Raw genomic sequence first — 17520 nt, 5'->3', positions numbered from 1 at the left:
GACATTGAATTAAACAATATTCACCTGCTATTTGTTTAGGGTTGTCATGGTTGTCATAGGAAGAAGCGGACCAAAGTGCAGCGTGTGTGTCGTTCCACATTTTATGTATACTGTGAAGCTATGCAATGCAATAAATAAACTGAAGGACAAAAAAACAAACCGTGACGCACAGGTGAAACACAACTCAAAATTAATCTCCCACAAACCCAGGTGGGGAAAAAAAAACCTACTTAAGTATGATCTCCAATTAGAGACAACGAGGACCAGCTGCCTCTAATTGGAGATCATCCCAAACAAAACCAACATAGAAATACAAAAAACTAGAACATAACATAGAAAAACTAAACTAGAAACCCCCCCTGCCACATCCTGACCTACTCTACCATAGAAAATAACAGCTTACCATGGTCAGGACGTGACAAGGTTTGGAGATCGAACAAATTAAGGTGTGGCAGAGGTGTGTCCACAGACACGTCGCATTCTGATTTTGACTCAAATAATTCCACCACCTTTATGTGGGAGGAAACCATGAACAAGGTCTAGCGAACCTACTGGTTAAAAGTGGAAAAGGCATCTACTTAATTTTTTCCGATAGAAATAACACCATTCTCCATGCACTGTAATTTACTTGATAAGAGCTATTGATAAGATCTAGGTATATTAGTAGTCTGATGGTATAGTATAGCCTATCATTTCATTTAATTACATTGTTTCATTTACCTTGATTTGCTTCTTCTATAAACACAGTGTGGTTGTTGCTGAGGATCATTAGTAACAGCTGATAATATATATATATAAAAAAATACAAAATATGCTAATTCAATCGTTAGGGAGCAGAGCGCAGATCAAGGTATAACAGTTTGAAACCAACCAATTACGCAATGCTTGTCCGTGTCATCACACAGTTCCATGGTTAGTGCAGGAAATAGACTAGGGCCCTTAAACTCAACTCTGGACCTCGAAGCTAGTTTCACTGCATTTTTTTCATTGTTCCCCTCTAATCAGGGACTGACTTAGACCTTGGACACCAGGTGTGTGCAATTAATTATCAGGTAGAGCAGAAAACCAGAAGGCTCCAGACCTCGTAACGTAAGAGTTGAGTAACCCAAGACTAGGGTATAGCCTACTATTGTACACTATTTACCTATAATAATTATATGTACACTAATCTTCCAATGTTACCATGGGTTGAAGAACTGAACGTGGCAATTTTCTGAATAAATCAAACCACCATTTTCTTGCATAAAGGCTCTCCAAACCAGTTATTTTTATGATTATGATACTTTCCTAAGCCTAAATAAGAGTATTTTTAAATCTACCAATTGGTATTGAAACAGAGATGAATATGCATATATTCATTGTAGATGGCTTTCTTTCATTGATCCCTAATATTCTAAACCAGTTCTCTTGATATATTCCATAGTCCATAGCCGCAGCACCCCCTGAAAAATCTGAATAAATAAAAAAATAAAAAATGTTTCCCCACAAAAGTAGTGCACTGGGCCTTTACTAGTTGTGTATTAGAGGACCAATATAGCCGTCTATAGTGCGGGCAACAACCAAAAATTATGCGCAGCACTCTCACCACCAAATATATTTTGCGGTGAGTCTTTCGAGTCTGAGTGAGTCTGTCGACAGAATTCTATTTCCTACACCGTATTTAAAGGGATGGCTTAAGAAAATGTACTGAAAACCATATTGAATGCCTGCAAGGTAGCCACACCTGCATAAGTGTGTTACGCAACTGAATAAGGTAATGCCCCTATACATCATCTTCAAGGAGTCTTGCCCCACTACTGAATGGACAAGTGTAGCGTTTGCAAAGCAATATGGAGGAGAACCCTCTCGTCAGAGATCACATTTATACATAGCAAAATATGACATTTTCATTCAAGACAGGATGAATACTGTACATTGTTTAAGGTGATAATAAAACATGTTTTGTTTAGTTACTTTTTCCTCAACTTATTTCTCTAACTTCATAGTAAGTCAAGCTTGTTTGAACTGCATAGCAGCTACAGTGGTTCCTCATTTAAAAGTTGCATCATACAGCTTGCGTGATGCTGCGGTATAGTACAGCATGTTACAATGCATGACTTCATTGTATTTTACTGTCAGCCATTGTTGCCATTAATGCTCGTTCAAACCACCAGAGGGCATCTTTGAGGGTGTCTTCATGAAACTTGTTGGCACTTACTTTCCCAAATAATCCTACAGAAGTCTATGCAGGCCAGATGTTTTGATTGCTATACCCTATCTGAATGAGCATAACAAGTTAATTAATTTTGTTCACATGTAAACAAACATAGCCTCAGCTACTATAGCACAGAGAAATACATCTTAAAACATGCTATTCTGTTCTTTTGAAATACATTGTTTTAGTATCATGTTTTTTTATGACCTTCCTAAACAAAATATTAATGGATTTCTATGTCATTGTGTATATTAAATTGATTTATTAGACTGGCGGCTATTGGTAGGATACTCCTAAAAGCAAGGTTACTTTGAAGATAACATTGTAACTAGCGACCTCCACCTAATAATTATAATCAAAAACAATCATCATTTCCATCACAATAAACTTAAAAGGGGAGGCAACAATCATAAAATGGAATTGGCTTAACAGCCAATGTGTATTATTTCACATTACTATTCAAATAGTACTCATAGGAATGTGTAATTGTTTACAAGTTGCTAGTAATCCCGTAAAGCCATTGCCGAAAACTACATATATTCATCTTCTGTGGTTTGGTAACTTCCTGTTCTTCAACGGACTCTGGCTGGACTGAAGAAAATGTCAAAGTATGCGACGTCCGTCTCGCAACCACGATTTCTTCTCCCTCACCAAACATTTTATTTTTATTTCATACATTATGAAGGCTACAAATTCAAATGTGTTACAAAAATCTATACATCCTTTTTAAATAATAACACCAAACATCATAAACAAGCAGATAAACACAAAAACAGAAACACATTGTATGCATTGTTTTTACATTCAAAGAAATTTGTAAAGCTTAAGCGTATCAATTGATTTCATTACCTTCTTATTTTTACAGAGCATAGTATTCAATGTGGAAAATGTAATTATTAAATATATATATATTTAATAGGATGTTTTTTTCTTAAATGTCATTTTATGGATGTAATATTTTGGAAGAACTTTAATCAAATTCATCACATACATTTCATTAGTGGAGAATCTTGGACTTAAAAAAAGAACATCAGAAGCTTCCAGATGGATGTTCCTACCAAATCTTTTATCCAAGTCCAGGCGAAGATCCACTCAGAACATAGTCATAGGACTTGTGAGACGTCTGTTTCTCAAACTAGACACTCTAATGTACTTGTCCTCTTGCTCAGTTGTGCACCAGGGCCTCAAACTCCTCTTTCTATTCTGGTTAGAGCTAGTTTGCGCTGTTCTGTGAAGTGAGTAGTACACAGCGTTGTACAAGATCTTCAGTTTCTTGGCAATTTCTCACATGGAATAGCCTTCATTTCTCAGAACAATAATAGACTGACGAGTTTGAGGAAATTTCTTTGTTTCTGGACATTTTGTGCCTGTAATCGAACCCACAAATGCTGATGCTCCAGATACTCAACTAGTCTAAAGAAGGCCAGTGTAACTAACGGTTGTCGTCTGGAATTGAGGACCAAAACGCAGCAGGAATGTGGATGCTCATCTTATCATTTATTTTAAATCAAGAGAACACCAAAAACAACAAAAACGAAGAACTTACGAACAACAAGACAGTCTTGTCATACTCACACACACAAAACAAGAAACAATCTCCCACAAACACATACCCATATATAGGACTCCCAATCAGAGGCAACGAGAAAACACCTGCCTCCAATTGAGAGTCCAACCCCAATAAACCAGACATAGAAATACAAAAAAACAGAGACCACATAGAAATACAAACATAGAACATTACCCAAAAACCTGGAAATAATAAATCAAACGCCCTACTAAATAAACCACCACCCCGAACCACATAAAACAAATACCCTCTGCCACGTCCTGACCAAACTACAATAACAAATAACCCTTATACTGGTCAGGACGTTACAGCCAGTTTATTGCTTCTTTAATCAGAAAAACAGTTTTCAGCTGTGCTAACATAATTGCAAAAGGGTTTTCTAATGATCAATTAGCCTTTTAAAATTATAAACTTGGATTAGCTAACGCAACGTGCCATTGGAACACATGAGTGATGGTTGCTGATAATGGGCACCTATACAGATATTATTTTTAAAATCAGCCGTATCCAGCTATAATAGTCATTTACAACATTAACAATGTCTACACTGTATTTCTAATCAATTTGATGTTATTGTAATGGACAAAATATTAGCTTTTCATTTAAAAACAAGGACATTTCTAAGTGACCCCAAACTTTTGAACGGTAGTGTATTGTATATGTTAATAAAAGTACAGCATTTTAAAACACTTTATTGATTACAATATAGAGATTAATAACAGAGGGGAATCTGAAAATGCAGGGATTCCAGCAAGGGTGAGTTGAAGTAGTCAAATCTGGAGCTGACAAGGGCTGGAATGTAAATGACATGTGATCATCTCAGGTTATCTAACATCTGAGAATGGGCAGGCATTCCCTCGGATGAAGAGCATCTCCGTCTTGCTGATTATGTGCTGTCATCCAGGTGGAAATGTCACCTGCATAGGGTTTGGGTTTGGAGAAGGTAGTCGCACTTCGCTTCGCTCCACAGGTAATATTACATTTCATTACATTACAACGGTTTGATTTGAGCAATTTTTTCTTAGCTAGCTACATAGCCGTCTTTGTATCAAAGATAATTGTGTAGTTTAGAGTAATTATCGAGGTTAGCTAGCCAGCCAGCTGTTTTCGTCCTCCTAACTTAGTCAACACTGCTAGCTAGCCAACTAGCCAACTTCTACTGACTAGCAGCACTGTAGAAACTATTACATTACAACGGAACGACTTGATTAGTGTAGTGCTAGCTAGCTACATAGCTGTCTTTGCTGTCTTTGTATCTAAGATAATTGTGTAGTTTAGAGTAATTATCGAGGTTAGCTAGCCAGCCGCGACGCGACGCGACGCTGTTGTCCAGAATCCAGACTTAGTCAACACACCTAGTCATCATCAAACCCACTGCTAGCTAGCCAACCTTTACTGACTAGCAGCACTGTAGAAACTAATACATTACAATGGAACGATTTGACTAGTGCAGTGTTAGTTGACTTTGTCATAGTTTGATAATTGTGTAGTTTGGAGTAATTATCGAGGTTAGCTAGCCAGCTATTTTCGTCCCCCGCGACGAAAATAGGTTACCTAGCCAGCTACACGTTCAAACAAAGTGAACAACGCAGCCACTGATAGCTAGCCTACTTTACCAGCCAGCAGTACTGTATCATCTTCGTCATTTTTAGTCAATAACATTTTTGCAACGTAAGCTTAACCTGTTTGGGCTAGGGGGCAGTATTGAGAATTTTGGAAAAAATATGTGCCCATTTTTAACTGCCTCCTACACCAACTCAGAAGCTAGAATATGCATATTATTGTTCAGGTTTGGACAGAAAACACCCTAAAGTTTCTAAAACTGTTTGAATGGTGTCTGTGAGTATAACAGAACTCCTATGGCAGGCATAAACCTGACAAGGTTTCATGCAGGAAGTGGCCTGTCTGACAAGGAGTCGTGCGTCTTGCATCTGTTTATTGAAAAGTAAGGATCTTAGCTGTAACGTGACAATTCCCAGGGCTCCAATAGGCTCTCAGGACGACGGAAAATCATGAATTTTGACGAGGCAGCCTCCGGCTGAAACATATTATCGATTTATTCAAGTGTCCCATTAGGTGACAATGGAATGAGGCGCGTGCGCGATTAGCCCCCGTGGAGTATATTCATTAGGCTGTTTAGCTTATTGCAGATTCCCGGTCGGAATATTATCGCTTTTCTACGAGAGAAATTGCATAAAAATTGGTTTTAAACAGCGGTTGACATGCTTCGAAGTACGGTAATGGAATATTTAGACATTTTTTGTCACGCCATGCGCTATGCTCGTGACCGTGGATTACCATTCTGATAGTGTCTAGAATGCACGAACAAAACGACGCTATTTGGATATAAAGATGGATTATTTGGGACCAAACCTACATTTGTTATTGAAGAAGAAGTCCTGGGACTGCATTCTGACGAAGAACAAGAAAGGTAAGAACATTTTTCTTATAGGAAATGTGATTTTGGTGAAGGCTGAACTGCGTGGGTGTCTAAATAGCTAGCCCTGTGATGCCGGGCTATGTACTTAGAATATTGCAAAATGTGCTTCATCCGAAAAGCTATGGTGCTTGCCTACGGAGCTGTGAGGGGAACGGCACCTCCGTACCTTCAGGCTCTGATCAGGCCCTACACCCAAACAAGGGCACTGCGTTCATCCACCTCTGGCCTGCTCGCCTCCCTACCTCTGAGGAAGCACAGTTCCCGCTCAGCCCAGTCAAAACTGTTCACTGCTCTGGCACCCCAATGGTGGAACAAGCTCCCTCACGACGCCAGGACAGTGGAGTCAATCACCACCTTCCGGAGACACCTGCAACCCCACCTCTTTAAGGAATACCTAGGATAGGATAAAGTAATCCTTCTAACCCCCCCCCCTAAAAGATTTAGATGCACTATTGTAAAGTGGTTGTTCCACTGGATATCATAAGGTGAATCCACCAATTTGTAAGTCGCTCTGGATAAGAGCGTCTGCTAAATGACTTAAATGTAAATGTAAACGTAAATGAAAAGAGATAAGAGATAAATTGAGTGTACTGTCAATATCCAGGCTGCATCACATCCGACCGTGATTGGGAGTCCCATAGGGTGGCATACAATTGGTCCAGTGTCGTCCGGGTTTGGCCGGGGTAGGCCGTGTTAAATAAAGGTTATAGAAAATAAAAAAATAAAAAAAATGTTTATGTACATGTACTGTACATGTGTTTGAATGTGATTATACAGTTGAAGTCGGAAGTTTACATACACTTAGGTTGGAGTCATTAAAACTCGTTTTTCAACCACTTCACAAATTTCTTGTTAACAAACTATAGTTTTGGCAAGTCGGTGAAGACATCTACTTTGTGCATGACACAAGTAATTTTTCCAACAATTGCTTACAGACAGATTATTTCACTTATAATTCACTGTATCACAATTCCAGTGTGTCAGAAGTGTACATACACTAAGTTGACTGTGCCTTTAAACAGCTTGGAAAATTCCAGAAAATAATGTAATGGCTTTAGAAACTTCTGATAGGCTAATTGACATAATTTGAGTCAATTGGAGGTGTACCTCTGGATGTATTTCAAGGCCTACCTTCAAACTCAGTGCCTCTTTGCTTGACATCATGGGAAAATAAAAAAATAAAAAGAAATGGTAGACCTCCACAAGTCTGATTCATCCTTGGGAGCAATTTCCAAACGCCTGAAGGTACCACGTTCATCTGTACAAACAATAGTACGCAAGTATAAACACCATGGGACCACGCAGCCATCATATCGCTCGGGAAGGTGACGCGTTCTGTCTCCTAGAGATGAACGAACTTTGGTGCGAAAAGTGCAAATCAATCCCAGAACAACAGCAAAGGACCCTGTGAAGATGCTGGTGGTAACAGGTACAAAAGTATCTATATCCAAAGTGAAATAAGGCCTATATCGAAATAACCTGAAAGGCCGCTTAGCAAGGAAGAAGTCACTGCTCCAAAACCGCCATAAAAAGCCAGACTACGGTTTGCAACTGCACAAAGATCATACTTTTTGGAGAAATGTCCTCTGGTCTGATGAAACAAAAATAGAACTGTTTGGCCATAATGACCATCGTTATGTTTGGAGGAAAAAGGGGGAGGCTTGCAAGCCAAAGAACATTATCCCAACCGTGAAGCACGGGGGTGGCAGCATCATGTTGTGGGGGTGCTTTGCTGCAGGAGGGACTGGTGCACTTCACAAAATAGATGGCATCATGAGGCAGGAAAAGGATGTGGATATATTGAAGCAACATCTCAAGCAATCAGTCAGGAAGTTACAGCTTGGTCGCAAATTAGTCTTCCAAATGGACAACGACCCCAAGCATACTTCCAAAGTTGTGGCAAAATGGCTTAAGGACAACAAAGTCAAGGTATTGGAGTGGCCATCACAAAGCCCTGACCTCAATCCTATAGAAAATTTGTGGGCAGAACTGAAAAAGTGTGTGTGAGCAAGGAGGCCTACAAACCTGACTCAGTTACAACAGCTCTGTCTGGAGGAATGGGCCAAAATTCACCCGCCTTGTTGTGGGAAGCTTGTGGAAGGCTACCCCGAAACGTTTGACCTAAGTTAAACAATTTAAAGGCAATGCTACCAAATATTAATTGAGTGTATGTAAACTTTTGACCCACTGGGAATGTGATGAAAGAAATAAAAGCTGAAATAAATCATTCTCTCTACTATTATTCTGACATTTCACATTCTTAAGATAAAGTGGTGATTCTAAATGACCTAAGACAGGTAATTTTTACTTAAATGTCAGGAATTGTGAAAAACTGAGATTAAATGTATTTGGCTAAGGTGTATGTAAACTTCCGACTTCAACTGTATATCTTGGTATATATATTTTTTATTTGAATTTCTATTATTATTATCATTATTGTGTTTTGTGGTTGAGGGGTGGGGGGAGATTGATGGAGATGGTGGAGGTGCTGGGGGTGTCCTATTGAGGGCAAAGGGACTTATTGGGGAGGGGATTCTTCATGGAGGCACATTCAGTCATAGTTTTGTTTATTATATTAATATACATTTTTATTTATTTACAATTTGGTTTCTATTATTACAACAGTTTACTGTGATTATGGATATGCACTCATTTTGACATATATTTGAACTTTCTTTTTGCCCAGAGTACAATTTTTAGATTTATTATTGTTATTATGTTATTATTACTACTGTACCTACATTGTTAAAAACTAAAACAGAAAAAGTGTAAAAAAAATGTAGAAAAAGCCATAAGAGGGAAAAGCACGATGGGATGGGGGATTGAGGGATGGGTAGAGAGAACAGTAGAGGGCTCTGAAAACTATTATTGCTGAAATATCCACTTCCCTTTGTGACTAGAGTCTAATACATATCCTGGAACACACATCAGAGGGCATGATAGGTCACCAAAAATGATTAGGAAGTGTGCCAGGCCATGCAGTCCCAAGATAGAAGGGGGGGGATATTTTCAGCAGGCAAGAAAATAGCCTTGCTGACCCCCCCCCCTAATTTCCTTAATTTTGTGGCTAGAGTCAAATACTTTCTATGGTACACACATGAGCTACCAAAATTATTCAGAAGTGTGCCAGGCCTTGAAATCCCAAAATAGAAGGGGGGGGGGGGTCAAATACTTTCTATAGAACAAACTTCTCATCATGATAGGCAACCCGAAATGAATAATTAATGCTTGTGTGTTATATTAAACATAGAGGAGGGAGTAAAATGTCAAACTTAAGTTCTTGTTGAAAGTTATTCATGAAAAGGGAGAAGCTAGCAAATTAGCAACAACATCCTCTTTGGTAACACTTGCTGCAGCCGCTGCAAACTAGCCAAAAACAAAAGCTAACTAGCTAGCTAGATCATGGGAAAACTACTGTTCCCTATTGCGCAGTGACCTGTTTGCCTTCAAGAAAGAATACGTTTTCATACGTTTTTGTAAAAACGGTCCCACTCATTAAATCAAAATGTGATTGATTGATTCCACTGTCACTCCAAAATATTGCCCTAATACAGTTGCCTTTATCATGCTTCTGATGGCCTAGCCAATGGCTGACTCAGCTAGCTAGATGTATCCCCCCAGAGACCAGCAAAGAAAAATCCTGATTGGATCTTTTTTCACTTCAATGTTAACCCTTTCCTTTCCAACAAAATCTGAAGAAATTAAATCAGAACAACATTGAAAAGAATAATATCATTATCATAATTTTATATGATTATAATCATTATTTTATAAATCCTTAGCCCTTCTCTGAAAGCATAGAAGGCCCATTGTTCACCACTGTGTTTGAGGTAGTAATAATTTGTAGAGTGGCCCTATTTTCCCTCAGCCTGCATTTTTTTGGGGACAAAATTAGAATCATGGTCATGAATGGGACTGGCATTTTTCTGGTCTCAGTCTTGACCCCTTGTCCCCCTCCCGGTCTCGGTCTTGAATCGGTCTCACCCCTCCCCCCTCTGGTCTTGGTCTTTACTCGGATTCGATTTGCTGAGTCTCGATTAAAATGAATGAATATTTTACTACATGAAAAAAGAAACAGAAAAACGTGCTCTCTTGACTGGCCCTTAGGTATGTCACAATGGGCCGCCGTACTGTGGACTCTGAATTTGTCTTTAGATTGATGACATCTTATGTAACATTCCTGGAAGTCATTGATCCGTTTAGAATGCTTGATCTTGTCTGATCTTCACAGATTAGAGGATTAGAATAGACACCACAGGTGACATATTACTTTTTCTGTCTTCTGCCACAAGGGGGTGCTATATCTCAATTATTCAGACGAGTCATGAAAATAGGCCTATGATTTGTAAAAGACATTGCAATTCATGAGGACAATAAATAGCTAGATAGACTAGATGGACCATGATGTTCATCATTCACATTTTAGGGATGGGTTATGGCAGAAAATAATTTATGTCCACAAAATAAATAATCCACTAAAAATGCAACGGAAGTTACTGAATGGCAAACTATATAGTAACTCATTGCTAAATGAACGTTCTTTTCTCCCACTGACAATATTCATATTCTGTATTTCTGTCAGAGCTAAATATCATCCCTAGCAAAAAAGACAGTAAGAGCAAAACAAAAGATGACAAAAGACACCACACAGCCTTTCTCTTACCGCAATATCAGTCATCAGTTGTTGCCAATACAAAAAATAGGTACAGTTGAAATCGGAAGTTTACATACACCTTAGGCAAATACATTTAAACTCAGTTTTTCACAATTCCTGACATTTAATCCAAGTAAAAATTCTCTGTTTAAGGTCAGTTAGGATCACCACTTCATTTTAAGAATGTGAAATGTCAGAATAATTGTAGAGAGAATGATTTATTTCAACTTTTATTTATTTCATCACATTCCCAGTGAGTCAGAAGTTTACATACACTCAATTAGTAATTGGTAGCATTGCCTTTAAATTGTTTAACTTGGGTCAAACGTTTCAGGTAGCCTTCCACAAGCTTCCCACAATACGTTGGGTGAATTTCGGCCCATTCTTCCAGACAGTGCTGGTGTCCACTGAGTTTGAAAGTAGGCCTCGAAACACATCCACAGGTATACCTCCAATTGACTCAAATGATGTCAATTAGCCTATCAGAAGCTTCTAAAGCCATGACATCATTTTCTGGAATTTTCCAAGCTGTTTAAAGGCACAGTCAACTTAGTGTATGTAAACTTCTGACCCACTGGAATTGTGATACAGTGAAATAATCTGTCTGTAAACAATCTATCTCCATGAATCCCCCTTATTCACACTGCAGAGAGAGGGCGAGAGAGACCCATAGGACCCATAGGACAGACAATGGCACTGGAGTCTGAGTATTGGCTCTACTCTTAATCTAAAATGTCTGCCAGCACCAACACCGGACAAACACTCACATCCCTGGGCCTCAGGGTGGCTCCATGCCAGAAACACCCAAACTCTAACCCAAACACCATGGCATGAATATAACTACTATTCTCTGAAGGAGGGAACAAGGTATAACATACTATGGGGAGTCCACAACCAATCATATTCACCTGAAGAAAACTGAAATCATGCCCAATGGATGACGAGCCCACCCTCGGAAGCCCCGCTTTCCTGGCTATAGTACAGGGTCAGACAGGGCAGCTCAAGGCTCAAACCCAAAGGAAACTGTGGATAACCTGGATAAATGCGCAACCTGCGTGCTGCCTAACACCCACTCCCGGACCCATCATAAGAACACATTGACAGCAGTTACATCCAAGCGATAAAACCTCACCAATGTATGTGGGGAACCCCAACTTGCTGCAGCACAGATATCACCAATTGTCATTACCCTGAATAATGCCCAAGAAGCCACCACACCCCTAGTGGAGAGAGTGAGCAGGCACACCGCTAGGCAACCCTTGTCCTTTTGCTGTCATATGCCAGGGGGATCCACAATCCAATGAGAAAGACCCTGCTTAGAAAGCGCCCTACCCCACGCTGGATTAGCGAAACAGACAAAAAGCTGGTCACAAATGCAGATAACCTTGTTCATATTCATATATACACTGAGTGTACAAAACATGAAGAACACCCCTCCCCACCTTCAAGGCACTTAACTTCTCTAGGGTAGGGGGCAGTATTTTGACGTCCGGATGAAAGGCGTGCCCAAATTAAACTGCCTGCTACTCAGGCTCAGAAGGTAGGATATGTATAGTATTAGTAGATTTGGATAGACAACACTCTGAAGTTTCTAAAACTGTTTGAAGGATGTCTGTGAGTTTAACAGAACTCATATGGCAGGCAAAAACCTGAGAAAAATCCAACCAGGAAGTGTGGAAATCTGAGGGTTGTAGTTTTTCAAGTGATTCCCTATCCAGTGTACAGTGACTTAGGGTTCATTTTGCACTTCCTAAGGCTTCCACTAGATGTCAACAGTATTTAGAACGTTGTTTCATGCTTCTACTGTGAATATGGAGCGAACAAGAGGGCCTGAAAGTTGATGAGTGAGAAAATGACATGAGCTCAGAGGCGCGCACTCACGTGAGAGTTAGCTGTGTTCCTTTTCTTTTCTGAAGACATTGGAATTGTCCAGTTGGAATATTACTGAAGATTTATGTTAACTTCTCTAGGGCCAGTGGGACGATTTCGTCCCACCTACGTAACAGCCAGTGGAATCCCGTGGCGCGTTATTCAAATACCTTAGAAATGCTATTACTTCAATTTCTCAAACATATGACTATTTTACACCATTTTAAAGACAAGACTCTCGTTAATCTAACCACACTGTCCGATTTCAAAAAGGCTTTACAACGAAAGCAAAACATTAGATTATGTCAGCAGAGTACCCAGCCAGAAATAATCAGACACCCATTTTTCAAGCTAGCATATAATGTCACAAAAACCCAGAAGACAGCTAAATGCAGCACTAACCTTTGATGATCTTCATCAGATGACACACCTAGGACATTATGTTATACAATACATGCATGTTTTGTTCAATCAAGTTCATATTTATATCAAAAACCAGCTTTTTACATTAGCATGTGACGTTCAGAACTAGCATACCCCCCGCAAACTTCCGGTGAATTTACTAAAAATGTACTAAATTACTCACGATAAACGTTCACAAAAAGCATAACAATTATTTTAAGAATTATAGATACAGAACTCCTCTATGCACTCGATATGTCCGATTTTAAAATAGCTTTTCGGATGAAGCACATTTTGCAATATTCTAAGTAGATAGCCCGGCATCACAGGGCTAGCTATTTAGACACCCAGCAAGTTTAGCACTCACCAAAGTCAGATTTACTATAAGAAAAATGTTATTACCTTTGCTGTTCTTCATCAGAATGCACTCCCAGGACTTCTACTTCAATAACAAATGTTGGTTTGGTCCCAAATAATCCATTGTTATATCCAAATAGCGGCGTTTTGTTCGTGCGTTCAAGACACTATCCGAAAGGGTAAAGAAGGGTGACGAGCATGGCGCATTTCGTGACAAAAAAATGTGTAAATATTCCATTACCGTACTTCGAAGCTTGTCAACCGCTGTTTAAAATCAATTTTTATGCCATTTTTCTCGTAAAAAAGCGATAATATTCCGACCGGGAATCTGCATTTAGGTAAACAGACGAAAGAAAATAAAGCATGGGGTCGACTCGGGCACGCGCCTAAGCCCATTGTCCTCTGATCGGCCACTTGCCAAAAGCGATAATGTGTTTCAGCCTGGGGCTGCCTCGATATCATTCAGCTTTTTCCCGGGCTCTGAGAGCCTATGGGAGCCGTAGGAAGTGTCACGTTACAGCAAAGATCCTCAGTCTTCAATAAACAGAGACAAGAAGAACAAGATCTTGTCAGAGAGGGCACTTCCTGTAAGGAATCTTCTCAGGTTTTTGCCTGCCATATGAGTTCTGTTATACTCACAGACACCATTCAAACAGTTTTAGAAACTTTAGGGTGTTTTCTACCCAAAGCCAATAATTATATGCATATTCTAGTTACTGGGCAGGAGTAGTAACCAGATTAAATCGGGTACGTTTTTTATCCGGCCATGTCAATACTGCTCCCTACCCCCAACAGGTTAAAAATGTCCTAAAGATTTATGCTATATCGTTTGACATATTTCTACGAACGTAAATATAACTTTTTTTTACTTTTCGTCGTGACATTTGCATGCGCTTCCTGCATTTGGAGTAGTGGACTGAACGCGCAAACAAAAGGAGGTATTTGGACATAAATGATGGACTTTATCGAACAAAACAAACATTTATTGTGGACCTGGGATTCCTGGGAGTGCATTCTGATGAAGATCATCAAAGGTAAGTGAATATTTATAATGTTATTTCTGAGTTTTGTTGACTCCACAAAATGGCGGTTTGGTTTCGTCTCTGAGCGCTGTACTCAGATTATTGCAAAGTGTGCTTTCGCAGTAAAGTTTTTTTGAAATCTGACACAGCGGTTGCATCAAGGAGAAGTTTATCTATAATTCTTTGAACAACAGTTTAATATTTTATCAACGTTTATGATGAGTATTTCTGTAAATTGATGTGCTCATTCAACAGAAGTTTTGGGAGGCAAAACATTTCTGAACATTACACGCCAATGTAAAATGGGGGTTTTGGATATAAATATGACCTTTATCGAGCAAAACATACATGTATTGTGTAACATGAAGTCCTATGAGTGCCATCTGATGAAGATCATCAAAGGTTAGTCATTAATTTTAGCTGTATTTCTGATTTTTGTGACGCTTGTCCTTGCTTGGAAAATGGCTGTGTGTATTTTCTTGTTAGGTGCTGTCCTAGCATAATCTAATGTTATGCTTTCGCCATAAAGCCTTTTTGAAATCGGACAATGTGGTTGGATTAACGAGAAGTGTATCTTTAAAATGGGATATAATAGTTGTATGTTTGAGAAATTTGAATTGCACACCATCAGTGGTGTGCAAACGAGCTCCGCCTCCATACATACCCTTTACATTCATGAACCCGCCATGACTTGGTAGCACCAGCTTGGCTGAATGAGGGGAATCCCAGGTTGCCTTTAGCTCATCGGCAAAATCTTTAAACAGGGCTAAGCGACGCTTCACCGCTGCAGGGACAATAGGTAAATACCTTCCCCCAAACCTGGAGGAACTCGACTGCAGGTGAGAAGATGACCAATCCCCCCCAGGTGATCTGCTGCCCTACGACACAGCTCCATCAAAGGCGCATTAACCACCAATGGTTCACTCTCCCGCCCGAATCCAAAGCAGGGACTTTAGGCTACCATGGGCTGTCATCCGATTCACACTCTGAAAACCCTCCAGAGCCAACCAGAGATAGTGCTGTATATCATTCCTGGAATCCGGACTCTGAACACTGCCAGAGAAACCGTAATGAGCCTCATATCAACTCTAACCACCGTTGCTGCTCTCTCCCGGCCTCAGACAACCCCTTTTCCCGAGGTCGCTTCACCGGAAGACCCTTCGCCAACAGCCACAATCTTTTTCACAAAGTCAACCTGACGCCCAATGGAAGTCGAACCGAGCCAGAGACAATGGTCACATGAACTGGTCCAAGCCAAAGCCTTCTTAGCGTGTTTCAACCGCAAGCAAACAGGACAGCACTTGTGAGTATATTTCATTTTCATTGTGAAGCCACATGGCCTAGGGCACCGTCAGGTTCAAACTCAGCTGGTTAGCCTTTTTGAATTTACTCTCACTACTGGCTCAAGCAAGGAAGCACTGACTACACAAGCAGAGCAGAAAGTAGTGGGTTTTTAGCAAACACAAATCCTACCCAAGCAAGGAAGCATTAGCTACACAAGCAGAGCAGAAAGTAGTTAGCTTTTAGCAAACACAAAAACCGATACCAGGACCCAAACTTACAACATGGATGCATCCATTGGCCCGTTGGGCGTAATTTCAGTTTCCTACAGGTGTATATGATTGGTTGTTGACTCCCCATAGTATGTTATACGAAGTGACCTACTGAAAGGGAACCTCCTTTCACTCAGGCCCCTCAATAGCCACCATGCATGCAGCACCGCTGTGCTCTGTGCGTGTGTGCTTCTGTGTGAGTCGGTCTATGTGTGTGAATGATGTTTGCTTTTCACTTTCTGACCATGTTTATATCATTCTGATCATGTGACTATCTAGCGCTGGTCCAGGGTGTTAGAGCACGTTCCTTGACTAACTTAGTGAAGAATGTGGAACTTGTAGCGCCTATGTGGTTTCTCCAGCCAAGTTAATATGAACCCTCTGTACTACTAAGAGCCCTGACCCAGCAAATGAGGTCCCAACCTCTGAAAGAGGCCCACCAGGAGTCTGGTCTACAGACTACCTGCCACTCTGATCTTTACCTGGGCCCTAATACCAGCCTGCAGCTGCAATTATGGCCGATAGTAAAACTACAGTTTTGCAGCCATAAGAAAAACACTGGATGACCCCTAAAATTATTTCAGACAGGTCTGGAATCTGATACACTCCGGACTGTCATAAGCCAAGCCCTTAACACTGAGCCTGGGTTAGTCTGGGTTATGGGCTCTGTTATCGAAAGAGAAGAAGGATGAGACCCAAATCTCACTCCATTCCTTATATAGTGCACTACTTTTGATAAGAGCTCTACAGGGCTCAGAGTCTAGTCAACCTTGCCTGTTTTTTTCAGAGTTCGATCTTTTTGGAGAATCAGATTGCGACTTAGTGCGTACCAGAGGATCAGCTTGAGGGTGAACACCAAGGGAGCGTACTGCACACACACAGACACTAAATGCTTTGTTCAATGTGGATGTAAGAGCCAAATGTAGGTGACTGTTTATTATTTTGGGACGTTTTATTTTGGGACAACCAGAAAAGCTGTGTTTAAAAAAAAAAATGTAACCTTTATTTAACTAGGCAAGTCAGTTAAAAACAAATTCTTATTTACAATGACGGCCTAGGAACAGTGGGTTAACTGCCTTGTTCAGGGGCAGAACGACAGATTTTTACCTTATCAGCTCAGGGATTCGACCTAGCAACCTTTCGGTTACTGGCCCGATGCTCTACCCACTAGGCTACCTGCCGCCCTAAAAGTAACATCCCACTGACACTCAGAAAAACATGCGGCTTTAACATAAGATAAAAGGGGGTCATATTGCATTGATGTGCTAATTAGCCTGAGAAAACCATGTGTCTTTGATCAGTGGACTGCTTCTGCAGGGCAAAGAGGTTTCAGGGGCCACAAACCAGAGAGGGCATGTTCTATGCTTGGGTTCCCATTAGGCTGAATTAAATGGTATGGCATTCCACATCCCCAGCTGTGATAACTTATCCCAAATGTGATAATAGTCATTGGTAGTAG

This window comes from Salmo salar, chromosome ssa19, assembly GCF_905237065.1.
Source record: "Salmo salar chromosome ssa19, Ssal_v3.1, whole genome shotgun sequence".
Taxonomy (NCBI): Eukaryota; Metazoa; Chordata; class Actinopteri; order Salmoniformes; family Salmonidae; genus Salmo; species Salmo salar.
Note: the sequence above shows the minus strand (reverse complement) of the source record.